We start from the raw sequence: 15,472 nt of genomic DNA on the forward strand, positions 1-15,472 counted from the left end.
ATGTTGAGGCAACGTTCTGATGCGCGACAGTGTTTGGCAGGTCCTGGTTAGTATTACTGTAGGTTTACCCATCTTAAGGGAACCTTCAGGCACTCGTTTGATGACAAAATCTACGTGACACAGCGACAGTCTTTAGACAGACTAAACGTTCCATTTCCTGTGTGTCGATAGACATTGCAAGCTCTCGTGCACCAGCAGACATCATTAAACGAGCGATATTAAACTTGATTTCCCATCTCGTGTGCACGTTGTTTTACCTTCGATTTGCCGATTAAAGTATTTTAGGGGGTAGCAAAAATAGCATAAGCTAGAGTGACTCGAACGGGCTATCTTACGTTCCGAAATGCAACACTGCCCAAATGGCTAGGTCACTCCCAAATATATATGCAGGCGCGCTACAGTAACGCGCGCTATATATACACAAGACTGAACGTTCTTGCGTGACAAATATATCGTCCTTTCTGACTATATGCATGGCAGGGTATTATTGACATACGTGACTTCGTCTATCCTTTTTTTTCCTTACGGTCTTTCCTTTCACAGTTCTTAAGTCAACTGGGTTTATTCATTATGTTCGTGGAATATCAAGACCTTCGGTGTCATATCTTCTCTAACTCGCCTCATTTCACTAACAATTACGCACAGCTATGGTCAACGGTTTACGAGCAACGATACTCAAGAAACAAAACCTCCTCGTTCTCATCGCATTCAGCCTCGAACTGACATGCGCTGACCATCGCTTCAAAGACTGAACATCGCGTTGTAAACTTCATCTTGGGAAAACGCCGCACAGGTTCAGCAGATTCTGTCCAGTTCTTTCGACGATGCTGTCATGCGGAAACTTTTGACTAAAGCTGTTACGCAACTCTCACGCACATCTAAGAAAATAAATTTATGTAATTCTATCCGACCACGGTTCTTAGCGCAGTACATAAGGCGGCGTTGCGTGTCCTAAGCGCCTGCAAACGTCGTTTACGCGTTAAGAGACCGACAACGCATCTTTAATGCGAAAGCCTTAAAGGGCAGGTGAAGTACTTTAAAAAAAAGTGAGCTTTCAGCGAGTTATTAAAGTTTTTCACCCCCTGAACACGAAAATCATAGTTTAAGAGGCCAGAAATCACCGCTACTCGCTTTATTTAGCAAAAACAAGCCACAGCGTCTGTGGGAGACGCCGCACGTCGGTTGACGGGTGAAGACGATCGTGACGTCATCTTAGGTGACGGCGTCGTGCGTTATTCGAATAGAGCGCTCACATGACGACTGTATTGACGTCATCCCCGCACCCCGTCTCTCCCCGCTGCGCTTGGCTCATGAAGGAGGGGGGGGGGGGGGAACTTCAACACAAATTTAGACGGCGATTTGCAGCGCTACTACGTGCACAACCGAAAAAATAACTTCAGGGGTTGCATTATACTGTGGTAGCCTTCGAAACCACCGTAACTCTTCCAGTTCTGAAACCACTTCAGCTTCGCTTTAAGCGGCTCGTTGCACGATAGCCTTGAAAAAAACGCGGCGTCTAATCGAGTGGCACAAAAAAACACGTGACCTTCTCCGATCGAGGGGCCGGTGGAGAGAGGAACGAGCGGCGCGAGCACAGTAAAACAGGTGTTGCGTCGCTGACGTCACGCGGCGGCGGCCTTGGTAATGGCGACCGTCGACTGCGAAGCGAGAGAGACGGCGATGGGAGGACACTCGCTCGGCGCCTAGCGGACTGCGCGGTAGGCCTCGGAAGTGCGCTACGGCCGAGGGTGCTCGCCAAGCGAGAAACGAGGTGCGACGTGCGCAGCAGCGGCAGCAAGGCGTTTGACCGCGATTGCTGCTTTCCCCTGCTGAGGATGCAACGTAATTGTGTTTGGCTTGTTTTACACATTTGTTTACACATTGTTTACACCTGGTATCATAAATACCAGGTTCTCTAGCCGAGTGCCATCCGTGCGGTATAACCGAGCTCAGATTGGTCCACCTTGACTGATCAAATAAGGCACCACTGTAGGTTAAATGAGGCGTACAACTCCTGCGGGACCCGTCGTGGTTGCTCAGTGGCTATGGTGTTAGACTGCTGAGCACGAGGTCGCGGGATTGAATCCCGGCCACGGCGACCGCATTTCGATGGGGGCGAAATGCGAAAACACCCGTGTACTTAGATTTAGGTGCACGTTAAAGAACCCCAGGTGGTCGAAATTTCCGGAGTCCTCCACTACGGCGTGCCTCATAATCAGAAAGTGGTTTTGGCACGTAAAACCCCATAATTTAATTTTTAATTTAACTCCTGCGGGGGCGGTAGAGTATCCGCCTCCCGTGCACGAGGACCGTGGTTCAAATCCCGGTGCCGCGCAATTCTCCACCGGAAAATACAAAAAAAAGAAACCGTGGGTTGAGAAAATTGCACAAACAGGCCTGGAGTGCGGCCTGATCCCGGTGACCAGAACCGGTAACGCACTCTCTCACCAAAGCAGGATTGGCCACCCTGGTGCAGTACTTGGCCACAACCTCCTATATGAAAACAACGATCAAACCCCGGCCCTCAGTCTCCAGCAGCCGCGAAGCAACTGACCACGGCGGCGGTCAGATCTGTGACGCTGCAGAGGGTGCTAAGAATACCTGGCTCCGGACAGGCCGCCATTGGAATCTAAACCTGGCAACGTTTAACGTTAGAACGTTATCTAGTGAGGCGAGTCTAGCAGTGTTATTGGAGGAATTAGAGGGTAGTAAATGGGATAATATAGGGCTCAGTGAGGTTAGGAGGACAAAAGAAGCATATACAGTGCTAAAAAGCGGGCACGTACTGTGCTACCGGGGCTTAGCGGAGAGACGAGAACTAGGAGTCGGATTCCTGATTAATAAGGAAATAGCTGGTAACATACAGGAATTCTATAGCAGTAACGAAAGGGTGGCAGGTCTTGTTGTGAAACTTAATAAGAGGTACAAATTGAAGGCAGTACAAGTCTACGCCCCTACATCCAGTCATGATGACCAGGAAGTCGAAAGCTTTTATGAAGACGTGGAATCGGCGATGGGTAAAGTCAAAACAAAATACACTATACTGATGGGCGACTTCAATGCCAGGGTAGGCAAGAAGCAGGCTAGAGACAAGTCAGTGGGGGAATATGGCATAGGCTCTAGGAATAGCAGAGGAGAGTTATTAGTAGAGTTTGCAGAACAGAATAATATGCGGATAATGAATACCTTCTTCCGCAAGCGGGATAGCCGAAAGTGGACGTGGAGGAGCCCGAATGGTGAGACTAGAAATGAAATCGACTTCATACTCTGCGCGAACCCTGGCATCATACAAGATGTAGACGTGCTCGGCAAGGTACGCTGCAGTGACCATAGGATGGTAAGAACTCGAATTAGCCTAGACTTGAGGAGGGAACGGAAGAAACTGGTACACAAGAAGCCAATCAATGAGTTAGCGGTAAGAGGGAAACTAGAGGAATTCTGGATCAAGCTACAGAACAGGTATTCGGCTTTAACTCAGGAAGAGGACCTTAGTGTTGAAGCAATGAACGACAATCTTATGGGCATCATTAAGGAGTGCGCAGTAGAAGTCGGTAGTAACGTCGTTAGACAGGAAACCAGTAAGCTATCGCAGGAGACGAAAGATCTGATCAAGAAACGCCAATGAATGAAAGCTTCTAACCCTACAGCTAAAATAGAACTGGCAGAACTTTCTAAGTTAATCAACAAGCGTAAGACAGCTGACATAAGGAACTATAATATGGATAGAATTGAACAGGCTCTCAGGAACGGAGGAAGCCTAAAAGCAGTGAAGAAGAAACTAGGAATAGGCAAGAATCAGATGTATGCGTTAAGAGACAAAGCCGGCAATATCGTTACTAATATGGATGAGATAGTTCAAGTGGCTGAGGAGTTCTATAGAGATTTATACAGTACCAGTAACACCCACGACGATAAGGTGAGAGAGAATAGTCTAGAGGAACTTGAAATCCCACAAGTAACGCCGGAAGAGGTAAAGAACGCCTTGGGAGCTATGCAAAGGGGGAAGGCAGCTGGGGAGGATCAGGTAACAGCAGATTTGTTGAAGGATGGTGGGAACACTGTCCTAGAAAGACTGGTCACCCTATATACACAATGCCTCATGACCTCGAACTTACCGGAATCTTGGAAGAACGCTAACATAATCCTAATCCATAAGAAAGGGGACGCCAAAGACTTGAAAAATTATAGACCGATCAGCTTACTGTCCGTTGCCTACAAAGTATTTACTAAGGTAATCGCAAATAGAAACAGGAATACCTTAGACTTCTGTCAACCAAAGGACCAGGCAGGATTCCGTAAAGGCTACTCAACAATAGACCATATTCAAACTATCAATCAGGTGATAGAGAAATGTGCGGAATATAACCAACCCTTATATATAGCCTTCATTGATTACGAAAAAGCGTTTGATTCAGTCGAAACCTGAGCAGTCACGAAGGCATTACGGAATCAGGGTGTAGATGAGCCATATGTAAAAATACTGGAAGATATATATAGCGGCTCCACAGCCACCGTAGTCATCCACAAAGAAAGCAACAAAATCCCAATAAAGAAAGGCGTCAGACAGGGAGATACGATCTCTCCAATGCTATTCGCAGCATGTTTACAGGAGGTATTCAGAGACTTGGAGTGGGAAGAATTGGGGATAAAAGTTGATGGAGAATACCTTAGCAACTTGCGATTCGCTGATGATATTGCCTTGCTTAGTAACTCAGGAGCCCAATTGCAGTGCATGCTCACTGACCTGGAGAGGCAAAGCAGAAGGGTGGGTCTGAAAATTAATCTGCAGAAAACTAAAGTAATGTTTACCAGTCTCGGAAGAGAACAGCAGTTTACGATAGGCAGCGAGGCACTGGAAGTGGTGAGGGAATACATCTACTTAGGGCAGGTAGTGACCACGGATCCGGATCATGAGACTGAAATAACCAGAAAAATAAGAATGGGCTGGGGTGCGTTTGGCAGGCATTCTCAAATCATGAACAGCAGGTTGCCACTATCCCTCAAGAGGAAAGTGTATAACAGCTGTGTGTTACCAGTACTGACGTATGGGGCAGAAACCTGGAGGCTTACGAAAAGGGTTCTGCTGAAATTGAGGACGACTCAACGAGCTATGGAAAGAAGAATGACGGGTGTAACGTTAAGGGATAAGAAAAGAGCAGATGGGGTGAGGGAACAAACGCGGGTAAATGACATCTTAGTTGAAATCAAGAAACAGAAATGGGGGGGGGGGGGGGCATGGGCCGGACATGTAATGAGGAGGGAAGATAACCGATGGTCATTAAGGGTTACGGACTGGATTCCAAGGGAAGGGAAGCGTAGCAGGGGGCGGCAGAAAGTTAGGCGGGCGGATGACATTAAGACGTTTGCAGGGACAACATGGCCACAACTAGTACATGACCGGGGTAGTTGGAGAAGTATGGGAGAGGCCTTTGCCCTGCAGTGGGCGTAACTAGGCTTATGATGATGATGATGACACATTTGTAGCGCTTACTGGTGACAAGCATGCTGCAACTTTAGCTAGTGCATCAAGTACTCGCATCTGTCGTCGAGGAGGTCGACCTAAAGTGTCACGCGTGTACTTCACACTGCGCTCGTTATGTCTTGCAAGAAATCTGACCCCTCCGATCGCATGACTTAACGCACTACCAAATGTGCAGCAGGCTTTTGCCTTCACGTGTTACAGGAGTGTACTAATATGCTACCGAACTTTCTTACCGCCGACAAGCGCGGCTGCAGTCACAAGAAATTATATTTTATCAAAGTGATCTTCGCGTGGCTCTTCTTTTTCTTTCTCTCTCTCTCTCTCTCTCTCTCTCTCTCTCTTTTTTTTTGCCCGTAGTGCTTCTAAGGTAGTAACCTTACAACTCTCAATCGAACAGTAAGTTCACGGCTTTTTGTATCTCACAGTGAGACCATAGAGGGTTGAAGGACTCGCAAATCAGCGTGCACAGAACACGCACGTTGTCCTGCAATGAGGCATACACCGTTGTTATGGTGTTCAATTGGTTGCCACGAAGGCAGCGCCGCTTATAAACTGCGCTTTCCAAACGTCGTAGTACGCTATGGGAAAAGCGCAAGCACACAACAAATATAACCAACGTTTTTTAATGCGAATAACATTTTTTGGAAGCATCACGTACTTTTCGGTATGTCCGCCTGTCCGTACGTAACCTCTTTCATGTCAACTTGGGTCATTGGGTGTGTACCACTGGGTATGTGCCACTCCTTTGCAGACGAAAAAAAAATCCTTTCAAATTTCTCCGGCGCTGGGCGCAATCGAACCCGCGTCATATAATGTCACGTGGTACGGATCGTCAAGAACACAGTAGCAAAACTGTGAGTAACGAAACAGAATTTTATGGGGCGAACCTGCGCACACAAAAGCGAGTTACATTCAAAGCACAGTGATAGCGGTGAACACAGTTCGCGATCATCGAAATCTGATCAGCAGGTCAAGCGCGTCGACTTTTATATATCGCTTGTCGAAGGTTCTAGTGTAATCGCTGGTGCCCGCGTGGTTTCCAGAAACTATACAATTCATGTCGCACATGCATCTGATAATACATGGTGCGGCGAGAACATACACAACAGATCGAATGGACGGTAATGTTCACGCAAGTTAAAAATCACGCAGACGCATCTTGCGCTGAGCAATAACGTTTAACATTTGCAAGCCGGTGAAAAGCGGTCACCGAAGAAACATGAGCAGGTATACGTGTCAGTATAATCGGACAGTCTTGTCTGAGCATATATTCAGATATTCGCCACGCATGGACTTTGCGGCGGCGGCGCTAGATGGCGCAGCGTGTCCAGAAGGGAGCACGACTGCTGCACACGCCTCATGCAGGACGCGTTTCCCGTGGCAATACGGTGTGTCGCTACATTGCTTCAATGTGAATCGCATTATCGTCGACAGTCCATCCTGAGATGGTTCCTGCCGGAATTTTTTTGAACAACACGACGCACGTAATAATACCTACACACTCTAAGAAACATTTACGCCCTTTGGGGCTTATCTTGTCGTCAAATCATATTCGTCATATATCTTAGGTGCCTTTCCATTCCTTAACGCTGCATGCCCGGTACATCCAGGTTACGAACGGCGTGCGCGTTATCAGTCTGGCATAGCATTCTTAACAGCAAAGTAGCGAGCGCAGAGTTTTCAAAAAAGGAAACGCAAGAAGTTTAATGATAATTGTTTCGGGACAAGAGAAACTCATACAATTTTATTGAGATAGCATTATATGGACACTTCAGGCGAATTTCCGCCATCGCTGTCGGCGTCGCCGTGAGGTTCCCTGTAGAGTCCAAGTGCGGTAAGATCGCGGCCGCGCGCCGTATGCTGTAGATGCTGGGGAAAGCACGCGAGGGTGAGCCGAGAAGGATGATGCCTTGGTTCTGCGACGTCTTACGCGTACAAGGGAGGAAGGCGGGGAGGGTGTTCGCCAACGTTTTGTGCGAGCAATTGGGGGGGGGGGAGATGCGCGTACACTAAAAGGGGGGAAGGGAGGAATTGGGGAAGTGTAGCGCTCGCTTCCGCTTCTACTACGGCTGCAGCTACACATGGCGCGGCTGAGCGTGGCCGAGCGCGTTCTATCTTGAAACTAATCTGCGGTGGATTCGAAGGCTAGCCGACCCACGATAGCTGATGGCCTCGTGTGTCTTGTGTTCTCGCGCGCCTGGTTCGCGTTGAAGCGAGAGACACCACGAAGAAAAATTCGCTCGCTGCTGCTGCCACTCTTCATCACGCCAGCGTTCTCGCAGCGGATGTCTGCGGTCATCGACTGAGATGTGTTCTTCATGGTTACCTGCGAGCGTGACACCATGCTTGTTAATTTAGTTAGTAAGCGAATGTTTACAGCAGTTTATAGAGCTAATAAAACTACTAACCGGTGATAGCGCGCGTGCCGTTCGTGATGTGGAAGTACTTGGAGCGCAGCGTTAAAGAAATGGACGAAAAATAAAGCAGGATTATTGTTGTGGGTACAAAGATACGGGGCTACAAAACGTATTTTGAGAGTGTAGCTTGCATAGACCAACTTCTTATCACATAGATCCACTGGGAGGAGGTAGTGTATGATTTCCCTTTGAACTGCTGAGATCCTGTTCGGTACCATCGTTGATCAATGCAAAAAAAGAACACTATTTTCATTACCACCATTATCACAGAAAGACGCATTTTTTGAAGTTGCTGGTCCCTTTGACTTCCGAAGAACTTCTTTTTTTTAAATTCCAATGCTTTCACAGAATGAGGTTAAATAAATAACCGTAATTCGTGGATCGTCTTCTGCGTCGAAAATCCTGACAGACAGCGAAATTGAAGATTGTATGACATTTACACGCGTCTTTGTTGACAGAGGCTCCAGATGAAAGTTCGAGTTTTTTAAATCAACGCAGCGAGAGACAGAAGTCATAAAGGAAAGGCAGGGAGGTTAACCAGGCTGAGCCCGGTAGTTTACGCTGCACTGGTGAAGGGGGAAGGGATTGGAAGAGAAGGGAGAGAGAAGTTCACATTTTGCACTGATACATAATCAAGCCTAATCATTGCAGTTTTCGAACTAGCCGTGGCAAGCGCGAGTGTATAATAACTGCAACGCCCATAAAAGTAAAGGATCCTTGTTTCCAGGAACTTGCTATTTATATATGCAGTTGCTGCTTCTTTTTGCAGGAATGACAGAAAGACCTGTTACACCTATGCTAAAGGTCCAACGGGCCCGTAATGGTGCGCACCGCGGCACATGACAAGCCCCACAAATGCACCGGAAGGTTTTCGGTGATTTCACGGGTTAAGTTTCAACAGCTTAAGCAAGATCTGGTAGTTCAGAAGAAAAACAAATTGGGCAGACACCATGAAAAACTAATTGGCCAGACACCATTTTCTCTCGGATCTTGCGTATTTTATGCAAAACTACTGCAGAAACAAAATTAGCGTTGTGAAAACGATCACAGGCTCGTGCGTGACGGCGCGAAGATTGTTCTCCTAGCCTCAAGTCATTCTTGAAAACCAACCAGACGCTAAACCTCCAGAGCTCTTCCTGTCGAAATAACTTAATAAAAACTAATTACGTTAGTGTTATCTACAGCGGCGATGACCAACGACGGCGTAAATATACGAGCCCGTATATTACTTTCACTTGCAAGCTCTTCTCGTATTTGCCAGACGCCTTCCGCATTTGTTACTAATGCACTAATATTTATTTTATTTTATTTCCCTGAATAATAAATATCGAAGCGGTTTTATGAGGTAAACTTCGTATAAGCCTTTTTTTTTCGTATGTCTATGATTTCTTTTTGTTACTTATTTTTATGTGTAGTGCCTGGCTACTTGAGGCCAATCGAAGAAACAGCGAAAAGTGCTCTAATCGTTTATTTTTAACTTGTTAAGGCATTTTTGCCGTCTCTCCGAAAAACACGGTTCACGCACAGTCAACTGTCTTGACGCCCCAATGTGCTCATTCACCTCGTGTCTTCATTCTTTAATTTAACCATTCGACAATATCATTGGTGGGACGTCGATCAACGTAACAGAGGCCACATAATCCAGGCAATAAACGTACCAGATACGGAGTGATCCTTTATAAGTCTCAAATACTTTTTAAATATCGCCTGTGGCAAATAGCAATATTCTATTCCTTGAGCTGGGTTATTCAGAAAGACGGACATTAATTGCACGAAAACACGAAACACATAATCCACTAATTCACGAAAATTCACAAATAATCGTCTAAGTGTTGTACTTCACGGAGGAATGGAGTTATGCTATCTGCCGCAAGTGATATTTAAAGATTCCGTAAAGCTAAAAAAAAATGGCCACCCGTTATCCCCAGGTCTATGACAGGCTGGAGTTTTTTCACCACCTTCCCGTGATAAGAAATATCTTAACGCAGAAATAATTCCGAGCTCCGCTGAAGCCACCCTTGTCGGGCACGGCTGCCGCAGTGTGTCGATACAACACCGCCGCCAGGAGCCCTTTGCATTTTTTTTAAGCGCTATCTCCGAGCAGTGACCAGCAGAATACTGTATAGCCGCGACCAGGAGTCGAACCCGCCACGTCGTGCTCAGTCACAATATGCCATTGTCATTGAGATACCGCGGCGGGTAATGATCAACATCCCTAACCGCACAAGATTTCTTTACAAACTTTTTTTTTTGTTTCATCCCGCTAAGCGCGCTCTTGCAGATAAAAGTTTCTAATCAAATTGAATAACCATATTGAAGAATATGAAAAATAACAACTCAAAAGATGAAATCAAATCGCATGTTTGTTTGTTTGTTTTTTTAGTTCTGAAAGTATAAAAAGTAGAAGGGAACGAGAAAAGGCGATAAAAAAATAATTTCCGCCATTTGCAAGTCCGTTCAGCTGGAAAATTCCCAATAACAAAAATTTTAATGCTCGCTACAGTTTCCTCTTGACGTAAATGCGGGCCCCCGAGTTGATCGGTTTGACAAGTTGCATGGGCATTTTTATTTTGTGACAGCAAGGCTCCAATAATCGCAGTTTCGCCCGCATGCACAGTCAATACTTACGCAACAATCGAAGAAATAGAATATCAATTTTTTTTAATCGAACACCTGAATTTTGAAAAAGAAGTATTCGTTTTACATTCCTCATTTCTAACGTTCACACGCTGCTACTCCGGGCTTCTCTGGAGCTATTGGGTGTATTTCTACTGCTTAAGTAGCTATGCATCTTACACAGAATAATACACGACAAAGTAACCAACCCGAAGGACAAGTCATTAATCAATCTTCACGGAGACTTTCAAAAGAGAATCCATACTTCTGCGTCTCCTAGCGTGTCGTATTAAAAAAAACACTTCCCCTTCTATTTGTTGGTAGAAAATATATCTTGTTCTTGTCGTACACTTTTCACAATTGATTGCGACTGGTAGGTTATAGGTTTGTTCTCTCAAAACACCTCGTGGAACTTCCATCCGATGGCACGTTGGCAGGTTTGTTCGCGATTACACCACACGAGTGAGCCAATGAAGAGCCGCTATTATCGTGAGTGATGTTGCTGTGCAGTAACGTGCGCTATCCGGAATAAATACTGTGACTGATCTCTCCTCCGACACTGGAGTCCGTTTCCTTCTCTCTCTCGTTCACGGCTGCGGCTGCGATTAGCCGCCACGAGGCGGACTGACTGGTGCTCTGCAATCGCCACGAAGAGTGATAACCAATGGCAGCGACGCCGGCCCCAAGTTTTCGGCTCCTTTTTGCACTCCATAAATCTTCATGACTAGGTGGCGGCTCCATAAATCTTTACGCTCCTTCATTAGTATCTTGGAAACCAGGCCGAGGCTTGCCGTAAGGTATCGGGTTATAGCTTTCACGAGTTGCTCGTTTAAACAAGCTTTGTACTGCTCAGTGCGGTGCCGCGGTCTTCGTGCGCCGGGGCCTCGTTTCGAAACGTGTTTCACAAATGGCTCGATTCTCAAGGCGCGGCAAGCGCTCGACGTACTCCCGCGAGCCGAGCTCCGTTGGAGCCATTCTTGTCGGGCACGGCTACCGCCGTGTGTCGATAGAACACCGCCGCCCGGAGTCCCTTGCATTTTTAATCCGCTTTCTCCGAGCAGTGCCCCCGTTTTGAACGAAAACAGAATTCAGCGGGTGTACCTCAAAGCCGCGTGCGTCGAACGCTAACTCGCCGCAATGTTTTCATGTCAGTAGTATAGTCAACCCATCCGCGCCGTTTCTATTTTTTTTTTCCAACAAACGCTGTCGGACGGACTTTGCTGCATTAAATTTGTACAAGGGGAGCCATAGACCGAAGAAAGCGCTTCGGTGAGTGCGTTGTCTCTCATTCCCGGCACGTCCAAGAGTAGCATTGCAAAAACCATGGGATCATCAATGCGCTCAACAACTGCATCAAGACGCTTCCCGTAAGTGTGCGCACCCTTCACAATGCCTACGCGAGGGCTTCGCTGAAGAGGCACTCGCATAGGAATAATCAAAGGCGCCGTGCGTTGTGGCGTGCAAGCCTTGTGCAAGCGTGTTCTATCCATACACACAGCGCGTTCCAAGTGCGAAAATTCTCATAATCAATATGCCAGCGTTAGCGCCAAACCTAATCAATCGTATTCAATGGCACAAGCGCCTATGCAGTACTGAAGTTCTTCCAGCGCGTGTCGCATCATTTCTCTACTGACTATCAGCAAAGCAGCGGTTGCACGGTTTTTCATCTCTTCCAAAGTAAGTGGCAGTTGTTTCACGTGAGTGGAATCATTAAAATGCACCATGTTTAAAAAATATCACGCGGAATTAACTCCAGAAATATATGTGGTGATGCCCAAGAGCCTCAATATCACAGCCACTACATCTCCTAATACGCTATCGTGCAAGCTCATCATTTAAGTAGCGACGCACCTGGGCTACATTTCACAAAGTCCAGATGCGACAGACATTTGAATAGCAGTGACAGAAGCTTGGGGGAGTTCTGGCTCCTTTAATGTATCATTTCTTGCTGTCACAATTGTTAACGCGACACATTTGCTTTACATGCGATCAATCATTTTGAATTTCTCTCAAGTCAGTGAACAGACTGTGCCATCACCAATCTAAAGTGCAGGCACTTCCTCACATACGTTTTCTTTCCTTATCTATAGTTCCTGTTATCATTTCACGGGCTAAAAAAAAATTCCGTGGAACAACTCTACAAGCACATTTCTCGGTCTAAAATCAATAAGGCGCTAAATAATTATGCAGCTGATAAGAAAGCGTGCCTAATGTGTGCTATTTATAAACATGCATCAGCCCTTTAATTCCTACGTCTGAAACACCTCGTTCGTACTGCTATTCCCTTCTTTGCTCGTACGAAAAAAAAAAAGAAAAAGGAAAGAAGCGGCGGAGGTGTTCGCCAAATTATTTAGGCCGTGCATTAAAGTTACGAAGCCAATGTATTTCATTTGGCCCGCTTGAAGTCCTTTCATTACTGTACAGGTGTATGTCGCACGATCAAATTCGAAGCTTCGATTTCTCCTCAGAGAAAGCCTCCGTATCAGAAGAAATGTTCTTCATTAAAAGCAGTGCGGAATACAAGAAATAAAACGCCTATACACTACATTCTTCAAGACAGAATAAAATGAGCAAAGTTGTCGGTGAATCAGGAAAGAGATTAGAAAAACGTTGCACCCTTGTTTCCAAGACTGAGCGTAAAGCTAAGAGGTGCCAGATGAAAGCGACATAATAGCAAAAACGACAAAATCTGGTGTTCGTACGCGGCACATGGTCGTCCCCGTGTATGTGGATACGACATCTTAATACCCAGCCACGAGGCTAACTCCACGTTCGCTGACAACCCAGCGTGGCTGTGCGCGTAAGCTCGTGAGCGCACGGCTGACAGCCGACGACACAGGCGGCAGTTCGCGGCCGCTCAAGTGTGCCCGCGAGTGCAGTTTGCCAAGGTGTTGAGCTCGGTCCGCGCAACAACGTGCACACCGACTCGACGGCGCACGCAAGCGCTTACGAGCATGCACTCTGCACGCAGCGCCGTGTACGTGCCCAGGCCGGCGTCGCGCGCAGCGTAGACAGAAACGAAGGGCTCGTCTCTCACCTGGGCCGCGCGTACCGGCGCAGCTGACGCAGCCGGAGCACGCGGGGCTTCCCTGCAGGGCCGGGGAGCACGCGGGTCTCTCGGCAGCCGCTGACGGGTGTGCGCGCGGCCGCTCTGCCGTCGACGAGGAGGTGCAGGGGGTCCCACCGCGTGCGCCCGGACCCGCCCGCCAGGTGGCGCCACACGCCGCGCCCGAGGCCCGGGCGTGGGGCCCTGGGCGGCTGTTGCGCCTCGATCGGCCCGCTCGGGATCTGCGTCTGGTGAATCGAGTGGAAGGCAAACCTTGACGCTCGTCGTGCAACGGAAGGTGCCTCCGCTTGCAAGTGCCACGTCAGCGCCTGCGTATACAGCGCTTCGCCGAATGCGTATCAGAGGTTCGCCACAGTCGCGATCTTTGCGTACGCATATTGAAGGCCGGCGAAATTCGTATGCCAGCGAGATGCACTGCGATAGTGCGCTAGCACTTTGCACCCAGTGAGTGGACGCACGAAGGTTTCGTTTGCTAGGACCATTCGTTGGTAGTCGGCGCCTTCCATATCTCGTCGTTCGCTATCGCCCTTTGATAGATGCTCGTTCTTACCAATCACTCTTGCGAAGAAACGGCCTTTGGGGCCCGCATTCTGTAATATTCTGTTTCGTTCTCGTTTTTTCTTTTACGTGATGTAATCGGAGACGGCGTTTAGGTGGCCCCTGCTACTCCTCGTCGCTTGGCAAAGAAAACTGTTATCAGTTCTTACTACGCGGCGTGCTGAGTGACCCGCCCCAGCGATAACGGTAACGCAGCAATGACCGAGCGAGTCACGTCCGAGCCAGCGATGAACGGTGACAAGAATGGGGAATGAAATGGAACGTTACAAAATAGGCTCATCGAATTACACGCCTTAGTGAAAAAAAACACAGATTATATTCGTTGTCTGGTAGGTGTAACGCTGTACTTCGTCGCACATCCCATCTACACTCTAAGAACAGTTTACACCCTTTGGAGTGCCCCTTCTGCCACGCAACGATAATCGTCATCTGCCTTGATGCGTTTCCTTTCTTTAAAGCTTTAACGCTTAATGCGCGTTATCAGTATGATAGCATTTCCTGTCGGCAATGTTATCATGCTGATAACGCGCGTGCCGTTCGTTACTGGAAAGTACCGGGCTCTTAAAGAAGGGAAACGCATCAAGGCAGATGACGATTATTGTAGTGTGGCAGAAGGCGCACTCCAAAGGGTGTAAACTCTTCTTAGAGTGTATAACAGCGACTAAGGCGCTGAGAAAAAAACTTTAATATTTTGGGCACAGTGAGAAGAAACAAAAAAAGAACTGTGCCACCTGGCACCGTGTGCCAGCTACCAAGGTGTACGCTTGTACTGCTTGCATGAGCTAGCTACAAAAAATGGACTAATGCCGTTCGTTCATCGTGCTTTGGTCCGGGCACTGCCAGACGTTACACAATAAAATGGACACAGAACCCTTTGGTTTCGAAATAATTCACTCACGGTCTAGTTGGTGCGAGCTTACGCAGCTAAAATATAAGTGACGTACAGGAACACAAACTAGCGCCCGTGTGCATTGTACGTGTTGCTACATATCTGCAGTATATATCCCTGCTGCACAAACTCGCATTTGGCATCGGCGAGTGAGTTACTGCGGAGGATAGCATGGCGTAGATGACAATGATGACAACGACGTCATTCTGAGGTCAATAGCACGACAATTAATAGCAACGTCATGGCAATAATGATGACGCTGGCCTGACTCCCGCGATGACTTCCGTACGTCGACGACGACATAACAACGACGGTGACCCGACGTTCACAGGGACACTTCGTTGAGTGACATTTAAAACAGCGAGGCGTTGTCTTTGTGAAGAGAAAGCTGAAAATGACAGGCGCACTAAAATCTACGCTACGAGCGGCCATACTTCACTTGG

The 15,472-nt window shown here is 47.4% G+C and overlaps 1 protein-coding gene across 1 annotated transcript in view; it reads right to left on the reverse strand.

Annotated features, from left to right (window-relative positions):
* LOC142559268 (uncharacterized) overlaps positions 1 to 13,801 on the reverse strand; it is a 290,647-nt gene extending 276,846 nt beyond the window's left edge. Inside the window, exon 1 of the mRNA XM_075670917.1 lies at positions 13,553 to 13,801. The gene's annotated coding sequence lies outside the window, so the exon portion shown is untranslated. The remainder of the gene's footprint in view (positions 1 to 13,552) is intronic.
* Between the last annotated feature and the right edge of the window lie 1,671 nt (positions 13,802 to 15,472).

Source organism: Dermacentor variabilis, chromosome 1, assembly GCF_050947875.1.
Source record: "Dermacentor variabilis isolate Ectoservices chromosome 1, ASM5094787v1, whole genome shotgun sequence".
NCBI classification, from domain to species: domain Eukaryota; kingdom Metazoa; phylum Arthropoda; class Arachnida; order Ixodida; family Ixodidae; genus Dermacentor; species Dermacentor variabilis.